Raw genomic sequence first — 18,469 nt, forward strand, 5'->3', positions numbered from 1 at the left:
ACCAAAAGTAAATGTGAGTCCTTAAAAATAATCGAACATTTGTATGTTTTACTGCCACATTTGTACCTAACAAATTTCATATCATTACACAATGCTAGGTAAAAGGAGAGTTTAGACTAAGATAACATATTCCTTTTTTGTAGTAGTTTTTGATGCAGTGTGACCCAAGCATTGAATTGGATAGAAGCAAACTAGAAGTCTTTGATTTACACTTTTCTTCTTTTTTAATTCAATCCTAGCACTGGCTCAAAAAAACTACATCAAAACTGCACATCTGATTCCAGCCTTAAGTTGCTATTTGTGGATGTTAGAGACTACTAGGTTTAAAACAGTATGATTGTTAATATTTATGCAAATTGTCTCTTCTGAGAGGAAGAGAACTTGAATTTGCATATTAAATTTACAAGAGAAGCATTGCACAGCCTAAAAGTCTCCTTACACATGCATGTCAGACATGTCATTCTCCACAAAAAGAAACATTACCCCTTAGACTCCAGTCAGGCTTCTCATACAGCCAAATTAGATTGCATACTTTGCACTGAGGAGGGGCAACACCCCAAAACATGTCTGCAATTTGAGATTCTAGTTCACTTTTATTCGAAGTCATGTGGCAGGGCTCATTAAAGGGTCAATATTGACTTTTAGGATTGCTAATTCCAATAGGTGGCACTAGAGCTCAAGTCTTCTTTCTCTATGATTAGGCAATTTGCATATTTAACTTCTCAGAGCAGCATTGCATTGCCTAAAAGTCTCCTTACTCTGGCATGTCATCTTATGCAGCCAAATTTAAATTATAAGCTTTGCACTGAGGAGAGGCAACACCCCAAAACACATGTCTGCAAATTGAGATTCTGGTTTGGCTTTTATCCTAAAGGTACCTTCACACATAACGATATTGTTAACGATATCGTTGCTATTTGTGACGTAGCAACGATATCGTTAATGAAATCGTTATGTGTGACAGCGACCAACGATCAGGCCCCTGCTGGGAGATCGTTGGTCGCTGAATAAAGTCCAGAACTTTATTTCGTTGCTGGACTCCCTGGAGACATCGCTGGATCGGCGTGTGTGACACCGATCCAGCGATGTCTTCACTGGTAACCAGGGTAAACATCGGGTAACTAAGCGCAGGGCCGCGCTTAGTAACCCGATGTTTACCCTGGTTACCATGCTAAAAGTAAAAAAAACCAAACACTAGATACTTACCTACAGCTGTCTGTCCTCCAGCGCTGCGCTCTGCACTCCTCCTGTACTGGCTGTGAGCCGGAAAGCAGAGCGGTGACGTCACCGCTCTGCTTTCCGGCTCCCAACCAGTACAGGAGGAGAGCAGAGAAGCAGAGCGCAGCGCTGGAGGACAGACGGCTGTAGGTAAGTATCTAGTGTTTGTTTTTTTTTACTTTTAGCATGGTAACCAGGGTAAACATCGGGTTACTAAGCGCGGCCCTGCGCTTAGTTACCCGATGTTTACCCTGGTTACCGGCATCGTTGGTCGCTGGAGAGCGGTCTGTGTGACAGCTCTCCAGCGACCAAACAGCGACGCTGCAGCGATCCGGATCGTTGTCGGTATCGCTGCAGCGTCGCTTAATGTGAAGGGGCCTTAAGTCATATGGCAAGGCTAGTTGAAGGGTTGATATTGACTTTTGGGATTACTACTTCCAGTAGGTGGCACCAGAGTTCAATTCCTCTCTGAAGAGACAATTTGCATATTTAATTTCCCAGGAACACACTGCATGATCTATAAGTCTTCTTACACTGGCAAGTCACTCTTACTAGCCGGCCGTAAAGCAGAGCACAGCGGTGACGTCACCGCTCTGCTTTACGGCCGGCGCTTACACAGTGCAGGGAAGCTGACGCCGGGGACGCGACAGACACCGGAATGTAAGTATGTAGTGTGTTTTTTTTATACATTAACAATGGTAACCAGGGTAAACATCGGGTTGTTAAGCACGGCCCTGCGCTTAGTAACCCGATGTTCACCCTGGTTACCCGGGGACTTCGGCATCGTTGGTCGCTGGAGAGCTGTCTGTGTGACAGCTCTCGAGCGACCACACAACGACCTAAATAGCGACGCTGCAGCGATCGGCATCGTTGTCTATATCGCTGCAGCGTCGCTTAATGTGATGGTACCTTAAGCTGCCCCTTCCCAATCAGAGTGTATGTAAAGGCCAGTTACCCCTAAACATATACATGACCCAAAAATAATAATAAATCAATAATTATTTTTCTAAGACTAATCACTTGATTATACTAATAACATTAATTTTGACTATGACTTTAAGCTGAATTTGATGATTTCACCCAGAAAGAATAAATGTGAGGCAAACCTGGGTATTGAAACCTCCCAATCCCAAACACTATTCGGAATTGAAGTTACCATACATGATATGGTGTAAAATATATTGCAGAATAAAACAATAAATAAGAAAAAAATGGTCAATTATATCAAAGATTTGCAAGTGTTTGATTTTAAGTAGAAACCCAACTTTTTTGGCCAAAGAAAGTTGTATGATTAGCAAGAAGAAAAAGAGATGTGTCCAATGATTAGCAAGAAGAAAAAGAGATGTGTCCATATGTTTTGTCCTCCACATGTGACATTTATGAGGTTCTCCAGACTTACCAAGATCCTCCCCACATTCACAGCAAGCAGGGCTTATCAAATCCAACACACTTAGTTGACAGCCTTATGGAATGTAAATCGCCCACCTTAGTACAAGTGTGATCTTAATTTGCACTTAATCAAAGTCAATTAGGTCTCCTACATTATTTACATATAGGAACATATATCTTAATTAACCCCAACAACCAGAAATATCTTCAGTTATCTCTCCCAAACCTCTGCATATTTTCACGTCAAAATTAAAAATGAGTCCGGTGGAGTCTCTGTGGATTACCAAGCTATCACCTAAGCATTGGTTCGAGCAGAACAACTTCAGAGAAATAGTTTTACTAATTCAATTCATAATGGAAAGCAATGTGGAAAGTCTGTGCTTTAAAGCAAAGACCGGAGATTTAATTATTTCAATGTCATTCCATAAGTGATGTTTACAGATTAGCTTCATGGATAGAATATATAGTGTATTAGAAAATTTATCAGTACTCATTGACGTACGATACAGATGATGAATGCAATGTAACCCACCTTAACACAATGATGAAATGATTGCTATATGTGGAAATATAAGAATGTCATCACTTATACATCTAGGAGGACCGTCATATGAGCTTGTTGTATATAATCTACACAGTGTGCTGCTTTACAAACTATTGTAAGTATTATAACTGCATTTCTCATAATGATCAATCGAACACTATTTGTAAATTGGTTCAACATGTGTTCACCTTTTGTGCAGATGTTCAAACCACCCATGAGTGTGCCCCCTTACTGTGCACTAATTTATTTTAATGTAACAGATTTTACCCTGGAAACATGGAAAGGAAAGAAAGGGATAATGATCTTTTGAAAGTTTCACTTCCATGGAATGTGTAAAACGACCACATTCCGTACAATGGATGCCGGCTGAAAGCAACATCATTTCTACTTCTATATTCACCGTGAATTCCATAACGTTAATTTCAAAATGGTGCCAGACTGAACCACACATTCGTCAGGGCTAATTAAGAGACAGTTTTCTGCCTTCTTCAAAAGAACGAAATGTCAAGAAGCACCACCCAGCTCTCTTTCCAGCTGCTTCCTTAGCATATGTAACATTTCGAAAAGTTCTGGCGCTGCTTATGGATTGTAACCAGATGGTTGGAAGACAAGCTATAATAGCTGCAGATTGAAAAGAATAAGATAAGAGCCCAGAAAGAGAGAAAAAGAAACGACGCCTGTTCTACAGTATCCAGTACCACCGGGACTGCAAGTCTAATCACCATGACTGGTGACTTGTGTTTATCTGGTTAGTGACCAAAGCATCACGCAAGCAGGAAATGCTTAGAAAACATTAGCTTAAATTACATGTTAAGTGCTCCGTTCTTGATACATATTACAGATATACATTTGTATCCGGAACTTAATATTCAGGTTGTAAACCTAGCATTCGTATTATAAGTGGGCAGCTTATGACTACAGCAAAGCAGCACTGATTGGCAGTTATGACAAGTAATAATAGTTTAGAATACAATTATGTGACTATTAGCATATACCGTACTGTGCAAAGGTTTTAGGCAGGTGCAGCAAACATGCTGCAAAGTAAGAATGCTTTCAAAAATAGAAGTGTTAACAGTTTTTTTATCAGTTAGAAAAAGGCAAAATGAATGAACAAAAGAAAAAACTAAGTCAAATCATGATTTTGTGTGACCTCCCTTTGCCTTTCAAACACCATCAAAGCAACAATTCTTCTAGGAGCACTTGCACACAAGTTTTGAAGGAAGTCAGCAGGGAGGTTGTTCCAAAAATGTTGGAGAACTAACCACAGATCTTCTGTTAATTTAGACTTGTGAAATTCTTCTGTCTCTTCATGAAATCCCAGGCAGTTTCAATGATGTTGAGTTCTGTGCTTGGTGGGGGCCAAGTCATAATTTCCAGGACTCCTTGCTCTTCATTACATTGAAGATGGTGTTTAATGATATTGGCTGCATGTTTGGGATCACTGTCTTGCTTGTTATGATCTGGTGGCCTAGGAGCAGCATGAGACGTACTCTGGAGAAGGTGGTACCTATACTGACCGCAAACCCTGAACTTAGCAGCGCAACTAGAAGTAGCCATGGGGGGTACCTAACACTCCCTAGACCCCTCGACACAGCCTAAGAACTAACTTCCCCTAAAGACAGAAACAGGAAACCTATCTTGCCTCAGAGAAAATCCCCAAAGGATAGACAGCCCCCCACAAATATTGACTGTGAGAGGAGAGGGAAATAACATACGCAGACATGAAATCAGGATTTAGCATAGGAGGCCATACTAGCTAAAAAGCAAGAATAGGACAGAGTACTATGCGGTCAGTATTAAAACGCTAGAAAATATCCACCACAGAAAATACAAATCACCACATCTGACTAAAGACATGGAGGGTATATCTGCATCTCCAGAGACACAGCTTGGCTGCAAAAAATCCTTCACAGACAAAGCTGGACAAGACAAAACATGAAAATGCACAGAACTATAAGGTCCACAGCAGGTGGACAGCAAAAACAAGCCAGAACTTATCTTTGTAGAAAAGAACAGCAGAACAGGAGAGACCAGGTATGAATGTGAATCCTCCAAAAACAATGGACAACTGGTACTGACTAAAGGATCAAGCAAGGCTATATAGCCCAGCCCAAATTGCAAAAAATAGATACACCTGATAAATGCTGCGATCCAACTACCGCAGCACTACCACTCATAACCACCGGAGGGAGCCCAAGAGCAGAATTCACAACACTTGCTGCAGAATAAATTGGGAATGAATGAGATGTCTCCCTAATGGCATTGCATGATGGATAAATATCTGTATTTTTCAGAGTTGAGGATAACAATAATCTTGATTAAACCTGTAAATCCATTTGCTGACACGCAGCCACAAGTCTCCAAGAAATCTCCACCATGCTTCACTGATGCTTGCAGACATTCATTATTTTACTGCTCCAGCTGCCATTTGTCTGCACCCCAATTCCTATGTTTTCATGCATAGTGGAGTCACATAGGATTGTTTCCAAGACAAAGGTATTGCAATTCTTCCATCAAGATCACGTCTGGATAGGCTTCTCCAAACAGTAGATGGATGTAGCTGGGTTACACTAGTTGCTGCCAGTTCTGAGCTGATGGCACTGCTGGACATCTTAAAATTTCAAAAGGAAGTAAGCATGACTACTTAGTCTATAGTCTTCGACAACTTTGCACATTTCTTAGTGTCCTCAAGGCTGAGAAATAAAGGCAGATAACTATACATGCAATACAATCAGGAAGGCATCTGATTGGCTCCGAATTTATTCTGCAACTGGACAATGACTCCAAACATATGGCCAATGACATTAAGTACTATCTTCAGTGTAAAAACGTACAAGGAGTCCTGGAAGTGATGATATGTCCTCACAGAGCATTGATCTTAACATCATAATTGAGTCACAAAGAGACAAAAGGATTTTTGCAAGCCTATATACAAAGAATATCTGTGGTTAGTTCTCCAAGATGTTTGGAGCAACCCTCCTGCTATGTTCCTTTAAAAACTGCATGCAGGAATTCAAGATTTGATGCTGCTTTGAAGGTAAAGGGCGGTCACTCCAAATATTGATTTGATATAGGTCTCTCTTTTCATCATTACTTTACATTTTGTTAATTGTTAAAAATAAACTATTAAAACTTCAATTTTTAAAGCATTTTTACTTCGCAGTATTAACTTGTCAGAGATGCAATTTAAGGGGACATCATCATTAGAAAATGACATATTGTTTCAACCAGGTTTTAGTGTTAAATGCATTTTGTAAGTATTTTTGGCACTTTTTTTAACATAAATCTGTATTCAAAATAAAAAATACAAATGTTTCAGTCTTTTTAAATCAGCCCCCTGGGATTTTTGAGTCTTCAACTTTCTGTTGTTTCAGGAAACATGACATGTACATAAGCCATGATGGTCAAAGCCTGGTTCTATCTTTTGCATGAAAAAGTCTGTTGAAAAGTCATTGTAAAAGAGGGGAATCAGGGTCAGCCGTAACATCACCTACTAGAGATGGTGGATCCCTTCGTATCTGCGGTGTATAGGAGTATTACTGGTCATTTAAATTCTGCCTCTAGCAATATGGAGCCCTGCTGATACCTATTTTTTAATGGACAGGAAGTATGAGTTTTAAAATTACCCTAGTCTTGAAAACTTAAAAGATTACTAACTTTGTTTATTTTTAATAAGGATCATGACATGAAAAAAAAATTGCCACAATTATTTAAAAAATACAAGAAACACAAAAAACTGATTTAAACAATAAGTAATTTTTGGGAAATCTGTCAGTAGCATCAACCCTTCCAAGTCATTTATATGGGCATGTAGATCATAGGAAGCTGAATAAAATGATACCTTGATATCTGTAATCTGATGTTTTATTCCAGAGATATCTATGCTTTTCTTATATGCAAATGAAATGCTCAGGACTATGGGCTGGATACTGATCTGCATGAGACTCTGCCTCCAGGGCTTATTTTAAATAGAAGAGGACATTACTAGTGTGATGTGTAATGGCCGTTCTCTGCTCTCCAGATCTCACTGCAGAGCTGTGTGTGATTATACCTGACACTTCTGCAGGTTCTTCTTCCATCTGACAGGCAGAAAGTGTTGCAATAGTGCTGTAATACAGCAGAGCTGTGAGAGCTGCAGCAAACAAGTTTGTAAGGAGACAAAGTTCTATTGTACTGTGTTACATACCTCACAAATATAACCATCTATTATTATTAAAAAAAAAAAAAAGCTCTGGAGGCATATTTTTATGCAGATCTATGTTCTATACATAGTTCTTAATAGCTCATTTAGATATAAGAAAAACATGGATTTCTTTGGAAGAAAACATAAGATTGAGGATATCAAGGTATCACTTTCTTCAACTTCTCATGATCTACAAGCCCATACAGATGCCTTAGGAAGGTTGATCATACTGAGAGATTCGCATTAAGAAACCATAGACATACAAAGACACTGAACTTAGGAGACGTTAAGTACCGTATATACTCGAGTATAAGCCAAGATTTTCTGCCCACTTTTTTGGGCTGAAAGTCCCCCTCTTGGCTTATACTCGAGTCATACGCAGGGGTCGGCAGGGGAGGGGGAGCGGAGGCTGTGAAATTATACTCACCTACTCCTGGCGCGGTCCCTGCAGGTCCCTGGCTTCCCCGGCGCCGGCAGCAGCAGATTCTTCCTGTACTGAGCAGTCACATGGTACCGCTCATTACAGAAATGAATATGCGGCTCCACCTCCCATAGAGGTGAAGCCGCATATTCATTACTGTAATGAGCGGTAACGGTGACCGCTCAGTACAGGATGAAGCTGCGGCGTCGGGGAAGCAGGGACTGCACAGTACCAGGAGCAGGTGAGTATACGGGGAGGGGGAGCGCTGCGCAATAGTCACCTTTCTTCGTTCCGGGCGTCGCTCTGTCTTCAGCAGTGACGTTCAGGTCAGAGGGCGCGATGACGTGGTTAGTGCGCGCCCCTGCTGAACATCAGTGCTGAACATGGAGCAGCATCGGAACGAGGAGCACGTGAATATTGAAAGTGCCGGGGGCCTGAGCGATGGAGAGGTGAGTATGTGATTTTTTTTTGTTATCGCAGCAACAGCAAATGGGGCAAGTGTCTGTAAGGAGCATCTATGGGGCCATAAGGTTTGTGCTGCACTATATGGGGCCATAACATTTGTGCAGCACTTTATGGGGCCATAACATTTGTGCAGCACTATATGGGGCCATAACGTTTGTGCAGCACTATATGGGGCCATAATGTTTGTGCAGCACTATATGGGGCCATAACATTTGTGCAGCACTATATGGGGCCATAACATTTGTGCAGCACTATATGGGGCCATAACGTTTGTGCAGCACTATATGGGGCAAGTGTCTGTATGGGGCCATATTTAACCTTTGTGGAGCATTACGGTATATGGGGCAAGTGTCTGTATGGAGCATCTTATAGGGCCATAATCAAGGTTTGTGCAGCACTATATGGGGCAAATATCTTTATGGAGCATCTTATGGGGCCATAATCAACATTTGTGCAGCATTATATTGGGCAAATGTGTCTATGGAGCATCTTATGGGGCCATTATTAACCTTTATTCAGGATTATATGGGGCATAATTTAATATGGAGCATCTTATGGGGCCCATCATAAACTTTATGGAGCATTGTATGGGGCTCCTGATTCAATATGGATACTCAAAAACACTTAACCTACTGATGTCTCAATTAATTTTACTTTTATTGGTACCTATTTTTACTTTTGACATTTACCGGTAGCGGCTGCATTTCCCACCCTAGGCTTATACTCGAGTCATTAAGTTTTCCCAGTTTTTTTGTGGCAAAATTAGGGGGGTCGGCTTACACTCGGGTCGGCTTAGGCTTATACTCGAGTATATATGGTATATATTAAACATGGCGTAATGCTAAATTAGTGCAATTTACATACATTTTAATCATTTTTTAGAACCAGGGGTTCAGTAAATATCTTTATTTCAATATTATATTTTAAAGAGCAAAGATAAAATCTGAAATGCTATACATGCATTCACATTGGCAGATTCTAGGGAATAAGCAATCAAAGACATGTTTGTTTTCTGATAACCGGCCAGTGTAAACAGGCTCCTGATCACCTGAAAAACTAGCAAAACGGTTGTTCTCATGAATATATCCTCATTTGTAAACATTGCATGTGCTGCTGAGAACAATAATAGCCTAAGCTGGTGGACCGATCACTTTGTGCACATGGGAAGTGTGACTGGCCAATCTAAACAGGTTTTTTAACAACAGTCGATTGGCTTTTATGTAGCCGATCGGCGATTACCGTATTTATCGACCACCATAAGCTATAGTAAACGCACCCTTAGGCACTGTTCATATCTATGTCATTGGGGCTAGCATAGACAGAAGCCACAAAGTAATACTGGATGTGTTGCAAGATGTTCATGGCAGCAACTTGTGAACACCATTACCCTACACACATTGCTATTCTCCAATCCAAAACTGCAGAAACGGTCTCCAATACAGTCTCCAATGCAGGTGTGAACATAGCCCAACATATGGTTTTATCTACGACTTAATAAAGCTTACGTATACATTATATATTAAACATCACTAATGAGGGTGTATATCTATTGATAAAAATAAAAAAAAATGAAGTAGCATATCTATTTATGTAAAAAAAAATGATGTGGATCTGTTATTAATCAATAGGTGCCTATTAGTGATGAGCGAATATACTCGTTACTCGAGATTTCCCGAGCACGCTCGGGTGACCTCCGAGTATTTTTTTAGTGCTCGGAGATTTAGTTTTCATCGCCTCATCTGAATGATTTACAGCTATTAGCCAGGCTAAGTACATGTGGGGGTTGCCTGGTTGCTAGGGAATCCCCTCATGTACTTATGCTGGCTATCATATGTAAATCATTCAGATGAGGCGATGAAAACGAAATCTCCGAGCACTAAAAAAATACTCGGAGGTCACCTGAGCGTGCTCGAGAAATCTCCAGTAACGAGCATATTCGCTCATCACTAGTGCCTATGCATAAATAAAAGACCAACACTTTTTTTCAGAAACTAAGTTCTCCCTCATATTTTTATTTTTTTATGTTGGATAGGGTACTGAGCCAGCGGAACCAAGTTTTTTTGCACTTGCATCACCTGAGCTGCAGAGTTTTGCATCTATATATTAATATATATGAATAGTACACAGATACGTAATATATATAGGTTTAAAAAAACATACAGATTAGTATCGTCTTATGCTTATATGTGTGTTTTTGTGTTATTACTATATATATATATATATATATATATATATATATATATATATATATACTTGTATATGTTATGAACATTATAACATAAAAGTAACAAGCCTGGGAAACAGATGTGGTCAGAAAAAAGCAAATACTGACATTATACACCACTCCGCACTCAGGGTAGGAATGATAAAAACATTTACAAGCTGTTGGGAGTCTAGAATCAGAAGTGTAATCAAGTAGAACTGACATATAAATGGTGAGGGTGCTCCGTCCTGCATGAGAAACTAAGCAGAACACCCCTCCACCTTTACTGTACATGGGGTCTCGGGTGTCCTGTGTTGGCATGCCTCTACCACAGCAGGCCCGACCTAATTTTAGAGATGACAGTTAATAATTCACTTCACATAAAGTTGAATGGGTGAATTTCCCTGGTTAACCCCTAGACTTTATTTTCCTGTTGCCTTTTTCTCTGCACACAGCACAGGCCTATTACATTACATGCTTGTATTTGATCCAAGTTCAGCGAGACTACAAACAAGATGAAAAGCTACTTATATTTATTATTGTAACTCACATGAGACCGAGACTGTTCTGTTATGCGACATGCAACCGCTCTAGTAAGTAAAGTAGAAGATTCATTAAACACAATCGTGGTTTGATATTTTTAGCTAAAATCACCTCTGTCAAAAATTTTTACCAGATTGATCAAATTTCGAAGAAGAACATCCAAGGCAAGTTGGCGTTATATGCTATATGTCTTGGTATAGAAATGTAAGCCTCAAGTATTAGCTTATTATACTTTATATTCAAGGTGTTGATTCATGGGGTTTTCCAGGATATTAAAAAAAAAAATTGTGATAGCATAGGCAACGTTATAAAATGAAGAAATATCCATTTCTTACACCTTGAATACATTGTCACCTGCTGTACATTCAAAGTGTCCCAACCAAAGTCAGGAGTTACGTGAATGATGGATGCGATGTCATCACTGCAGGACCAGCAGGGGCCACCTGAGTTATGTTGCAATATTTCAAAAATTCTGCAAACTGCTTCAAATTTTATGTTTTACACATTCATGACAAATTTTGGCTAGATATATGGAACTCTACTGAGCCCCATAATTAAGCTTACCTAAATAACTGTGTTCTAGAGACCCATCTTTATCCTTCATTGGGACAGAACCGATGTCTTTGCTGGTCATGACAACATCAGAAACAGCAAGATCATGGGCTCCTTTCTTGGCAGTTAACATAAGTCTAAATCAAACAAATAAGGCAGCCCTCTGTAGCGCCACAGCCTGCAAACATGAAATATGAAAATTGAATTGCATTACTGCACCAGAAATATGAAAAATTGAGAAAGCTTAGCGCATAAATTGGCCAAGTCATGTGTAGCTGGTAGCCACGGTAAGGCATTTCTCCTTACCAGGACCTAAACAAGGCCAATCCTAAAAGCTAAAGTCATAGTGCAGTTATGGCTTTCAGAATGCAAAAGATGAAAAAGGAATACAAAATCTTGCATCTACACTAGAAGTCCCAGAGAGGGGTCATTTAACATTTCTACCTTTGGAACCTTTGGAGCTCGAAATTTCTGGGACTTCTAGTGTTAAAGAGAACATCAGGCACTTTGCTTTTTTAAAGAATAAGGCCCAATGTAGTCTAATATTTTTTAAAAATCACTATGCACTACCTAATTGCCCACTGCTCCTCCATAGCACTACTTGGGCTCTTTACCATTATTGAAACTCTTTTTCTGCTTGAGCCAGTCAGTAGAGCATTAGTGGTACATACAGTAAGGGTGGGGAAAGATTGGTTGGTGAGTATATATTGTTTTTTTTATTTAAACTACATTGGGTCAGGTAAAAAAAAAAAGAAAAATGGATGGGTGGAAATCCCTTTTCAAGTGTCAAATTATAGGAATAAAGGTATGGATTTTCCTTTGACCTTAATGAAGATACTAATGATATCCAAAGTGTTAAGTTATGCCTACAATAGCTAATGTGGTATTTTTCGGGATTACTTAAGGTCACTTCAGAAGCAATTCAGCCTACCAACAGAACATACTTTCATTTTATTTTCACACAGAACCAAAAAGATACTGTGAGAAAAAAAATCCTTCTCCTTATACTTTATTTCTGAAGTGTTCCGAAATGAGCTCCAAAAGTTCACCCAGCATCTAATTTTAACCGTGAGTTCCAGGAGAGTTGGTGGGAAGATGACTGAGTTCCTTTAAGCTCTGACCTACAACAGGAAGAGACTTGTCAGCCTTTCTGTCTCCCATTGGAAATCCCAAGGGAAACAACAGTGGCAGAATGTATTCTAACATTTTATCATTCCAATTTTTTTTTTCTTCAGCTGAGAAATTATTCAGTAAGAGTTTCCTTTTTATTTTTATAAATGCCCAAGTACAGGCAAATCAGAGTTATGCAGTATTGCAATATACATAATCTAGCAGCATAGTAGTATGTCATGCCTTTCTTTTTACTTTTAAATGGAATCAGTCACCAGGTATTTGGTACCTAATAATGTAGAGATCAGGGCCCTGATTCCAGCAATGTGTCATCTACTGGCTTGCTTGTTGTAATTTTGATAAAAGCACTGTTTTATCAGCAGGAGATTATCACTACAGGACCTACAAGTAAACCTGTGGTTATGTTGTCCAACCACACCCCCGTCATTGATTGGCAGCTTTTTGTCTATGCACAGTGTACACAGAAACCTGCCAATCAGTGATGTGGGCGGGGTTATACCGAGCTCAGCATTCAGAGTACTAGCAGATCTGCGGCAGATAAAATAGTTTTTAATCAAATCTACAGCAAGCAGCCTAGAAAGTGATTCATCACTAAAATAAAGGTATCAGCTCCTACTTAATGCTGCTCTCAGATGGGGTAGCAAACATCTGTTGAAAGATTCCCTTTAAAATAAACAACAGTAACCAACCGGACACAGCAATATAAATTATATAGTGGAATGGCAATACTGCTAGAGCCTCTATGGACCTTCTTGATAAGACTTTGCACTCTTTACATACTAGAAAGCAGTGTTTCCCAAACTCCAGTCCTCACGGCCTCCAACAGATCATTCTTGTGGGATTTCCCTAGTATTGCACAGGTGCACAGGTGAGAGATCAAGAGGCAATCTATGATGCCTTAATAATAATTTCATCATACAGTTAGGTCCATATATATTTGGACAGAGACAACATTTTTCTAATTTTGGTTCTAGACATTACCACAATGAATTTTAAACAAAACAATTCAGATGCAGTTGAAGTTTAGACTTTCAGCTTTCATTTGAGGGTATCCACATTAAAATTGGATGAAGGGTTTAGGAGTTTCAGCTCCTTAACATGTGCCACCCTGTTTTTAAAGGGACCAAAAGTAATTGGACAGATTCAATAATTTTAAATAAAATGCTCATTTTTAGTACTTGGTTGAAAACCCTTTGTTGGCAATGACTGCCTGAAGTCTTGAACTCATGGACATCACCAGACGCTGTATTTCCTCCTTTTTGATGCTCAGCCAGGCCTTCACTGCGGTGGTTTTTAGTTGCTGTTTGCTTGTGGGCCTTTCTGTCTGAAGTTTAGTCTTTAACAAGTGAAATGCATGCTCAATTGGGTTGAGATCAGGTGACTGACTTGGCCATTCAAGAATATTCCACTTCTTTGCTTTAATAAACTCCTGGGTTGCTTTGGCTTTATGTTTTGGGTCATTGTCCATCTGTAGTATGAAACGACGACCAATCAGTTTGGCTGCATTTGGCTGGATCTGAGCACACAGTATGTCTCTGAATACCTCAGAATTCATTCGGCTGCTTCTGTCCTGTGTCACATCATCAATAAACACTAGTGACCCAGTGCCCCTGGCAACCATGCATGCCCAAGCCATCACACTGCCTCCGCCACGTTTTACAGATGATGTGGTATGCTTTGGATCATGAGCTGTACCACGCCTTTGCCATACTTTTCTCTTTCCATCATTCTGGTAGAGGTTGATCTTGGTTTCATCTGTCCAAAGAATGTTCTTCCAGAACTGTGCTGGCTTTTTTAGATGTTTTTTAGCAAAGTCCAGTCTAGCCTTTTTATTCTTGATTCTTATGAGTGGCTTGCACCGTGCAGTGAACCCTCTGTATTTACTTTCATGCAGTCTTCTCTGTATGGTAGATTTGGATATTGATACGCCTACCTCCTGGAGAGTGTTGTTCACTTGGTTGGCAGTTGTGAAGGGGTTTCTCTTCACCATGGAGATTATTCTGCGATCATCCACCACTGTTGTCTTCTGTGGGCACCCAGGTCTTTTTGCATTGATGAATTCACCAGTGCTTTCTTTCTTCCTCAGGATGTACCAAACTGTAGATTTTGCCACTCCTAATATTGTAGCAATTTCTCGGATGGGTTTTTTCTGTTTTTGCAGCTTAAGGATGGCTTGTTTCACCTGCATGGAGAGCTCCTTTGACCGCATGTTTACTTCACAGCAAAACCTTCCAAATGCAAGCACCACACCTCAAATCAACTCCAGGCCTTTTATCTGCTTAATTGAGAATGACATAATGAAGGGATTGCCCACACCTGTCCATGAAATAGCCTTGGAGTCAATTGTCCAATTACTTTTGGTCCCTTTAAAAACAGGGTGGCACATGTTAAGGAACTGAAACTCCTAAACCCTTCATCCAATTTTAATCTGGATACCCTCAAATGAAAGCTGAAAGTCTGAACTTCAACTGCATCTGAATTGTTTTGTTTAAAATTCATTGTGGTAATGTCTATAACCAAAATTAGAAAAATGTTGTCTCTGTCCAAATATATATGGACCTAACTGTATGTGCAATACTGAGGAAATACTGAAATCATGATCTGTTGGGGGCCGTGAGGACTGGCGTTTGGGACACAATGCAATAGGGTATTGAAGAATTTAAAAAAACTATACAAAAATGTACAGAAATTACCTATATTACCTCAATTTAAATAATGAGCATAGAATAAAAAGTCTCATGTGGACACTGTGGCCAACGAGTAGGGAAAGTTGAAAGTACACAATTAATTTCAACGTAAGCAACTGCCAACCTATCTAGTAGTAGCAAGAGGGGAACAATTTGAAAATTATTATTATTATTTATTATTATTTATTATTATAGCGCCATTTATTCCATGGCGCTTTACATGTGAGGAGGGGTATACACGATAAAAACAGGTACAATAATCTTGAACAATACAAGTCACAACTGGTACAGGAGGAGAGAGGACCCTGCCCGCGAAAAATAGTAATTATCCTTATTTTTTATCTAAATTACTTTTTATTAGCTAATAAGACCATTCAAAACGGAAATAAAAAGTGGAGATAAAAGTGTTACAAGGAGCAGATATGTGACATTTTTACAGGATATACAAGATATTTTCAGTCAATGATGCAATCCCACCTAGGGAAGTATCATAGAAAGTCTGGTATGTATACAAAAGAGCAAAAATGGAGGCAGTACTCAAGGAGTCGCATTGAAAAAATTAATGTGGCCTTTTATTCACCCATCTGGGTGCAATGTTTCAGCTTCCCAACTCAAGCTCTGCTTAAATTAAAGCTTAAGTTAGAAAGCTGAAATGTTGCACCTAGATGGAAGAATGAAAGTCCACTTTTCTTCACTTAGGACCCTTGGGTGCAACTTCTATTTTTGCGCTTTTATTTGTGTGTAGCCTTTTTTGACAAGCAAAAATCAAGAAAAATGAAAAATGAAACGCAATAGTACTCTTCTGAAGGAAAATTTCAACTACTATACAAAAATATAAGCCCTATGGAGTCATGAAGATTTTTTCTCCTCCACTATGGGGCAAATAGCAACCAACAAATATGGGGTTTGCCTTCGGTTGGGTCAACATGATAGGTTTTAGGATAAACTCAATGGACTTGTACTTTCTTTAAATCTTAAAACTAGGATAGAATCAGAGGAATTATTTATGCCTAGTCCTGCTATTAACCCACATTAGTGCAGAACATTTACTGATTGTAAATTGTCATGTCTACACAATTGGAGCACATTCAAATAATTCTGGCACCAGATTATTTTGGCAGAAAATAAATCACCTTCAATTTTCCCCAAGTATATTTAGTGTGAAGTGTCAGAGAGCATTTACTAGTATAGACGCTGTTGCCTGATCAGAACACAAGCATATCCGATTTGCAGATTTTTAAGTCTAATGTCTTTTTACACTAATCTCCACTATATATTTTATTATCCATTTAGACTATTTGATATTGCACAATAAAAGCATCAATGCCAGTTAACATTGAGGTGCAAACTTGCCGTTCAAAATGTGCCAAACATGGGAGGGAATAATGTTTTCTGAAGTTATAAATATGGGAAGGGTTATGCTTAACTAGAAAGGGGCACGCAAAACATACAAAATTTTTGGCACCAAAAATTGGTCTAAAAGTGAGCCATCCAAGAGGTGGTGTAAGGTTTCATCATAGTTTCAGAAGACACACCCAATTTATGATTTAGTGTACTGATACAATTTCTAAATTTGTTGCATTTTTAGACTATATGGACTAAGATTATAGCCCTGATTCATAAAAGTTATTTCACTAGAATACTGGTTTAAAACACTTTAACAGTTGTAAAATTTTTGTACAACTTGAAGTTGCACAAAGATTTTACAGCTTTCCCTGTGTTCATGCCAAAAATGGGCAAAATACGAATGGCACAGGGCTTGGCGAAGCCCATCTGGCAAATTCTTCAAACGTTTAGTGGCGTAACTTATGACAGAAATGTACTCTAGTTCTTGACTAGAGTAACATTTCTGGAGACGAGCATGCCAGTGGTAAGATGCATCTAATTTATTAAGTGGTGTGTACACCGTAATTAATTATGTGCATCTCATTCTTACACGTCCAACATTAAGACTGGCGTACGAAATGCCAATCTTAATGAATGGGGCCTAATGTCTAAATGTTAGACAGAATTCATAAATGTGCCCCAGTAGCCAAGTGAAACTAAGAATCTCTAAGATTTGACCAAACATCTCAACATATGAGACTCAATATAAGACTGTAGACTTGAGAAGACACTAATAAAGTGCAGCTCAAACTGTTTTTCTTTTACAGAAAAGTCTGTTTCTTTTGCATGGAATAATCAGCGATAATTAGAAACAATTTCTATGCATTGGCTGTAGTTTACAGTACATTTTTATTAAGAGCAGATTTAAAAAAAAAAGAAAAGAAGACTAATTCTGTCAACTACAAGACACAACCTCAACCAAGTATACAGCTGTTTGCCAAGTAAGGATAAAACATTCTGTATCCTTAGTGGTGACCAAAATGATGCTTAATGACATCTTGGCTAAATATAAAAGGAGAATATTACTAAATTGCTCCTTGATTATTATTGCTGTTAACATTCCTCTTTTGCTCCGTAACAAAATAAGTAAACATATTATTGCGAAGCACGGAGTTTAAACCTCGCTCTCATGAATTAAGAAGACATTTTCTGAATGGAATATTACAGGAAGAGAAAATCTCTGAACATAAACATCTCATCCTAATAAGGATGAATAGCTGTAAAAATCATTTAAAGGGCATGTTCACCTTTGGATACCTTTATTTTACATTTTACATACAGAATTACATTAAATAAAAAACGTAGCAATGAATCATAAATGTTGCTTTACCTTTTCTTGTACCCATCCTGTGTTATAGTCAAGTGAAAACATTTCTGTCTATACCTATCATACAAAAACATTCACAGTATGTTCTCCCCATGTTTGCGTGGGTTTCTTCTGGTTTCCCCGGTTTCCTCCCACACTCCAAAGACATTCTGATAGGGAATTTAGATTGTGAGCCCCATCGGGGACAGTGATGATGTCTGTAAAGTGCTGCAGAATTACTGGTGCTATATAAGTGAGTAAAATAAATAATAGTGGACTATACCTATATCTCACCAGAGATATCTCACTCACAATGTCTATATTCGACACATCTACTCGTGCTTGGATCAGCAGCTCTACTGACGGCTTTGGGTTCACAGTGGTCTGCCAATACCATGATAAAAATAAAGGATAGTTTATATCACTCAGACACTACCATCG

General features: G+C 39.0%; 1 protein-coding gene and 1 long non-coding RNA gene across 6 annotated transcripts in view; one reads left to right on the forward strand and one right to left on the reverse strand.

The window, feature by feature from the left end:
* LOC138670147 (uncharacterized) overlaps positions 1-6,478 on the forward strand; it is an 81,987-nt gene extending 75,509 nt beyond the window's left edge. The window contains exon 4 of the long non-coding RNA XR_011319305.1: positions 3,412-6,478. This is a non-coding gene — a long non-coding RNA (uncharacterized lncRNA). The remainder of the gene's footprint in view (positions 1-3,411) is intronic.
* The window catches only part of BCAS3 (BCAS3 microtubule associated cell migration factor), a 1,718,074-nt gene that overhangs the window by 292,211 nt on the left and 1,407,394 nt on the right, over positions 1-18,469 (reverse strand). The window lies entirely within an intron of this gene.

This window comes from Ranitomeya imitator, chromosome 3 (assembly GCF_032444005.1).
Source record: "Ranitomeya imitator isolate aRanImi1 chromosome 3, aRanImi1.pri, whole genome shotgun sequence".
Classification (NCBI taxonomy): Eukaryota; Metazoa; Chordata; class Amphibia; order Anura; family Dendrobatidae; genus Ranitomeya; species Ranitomeya imitator.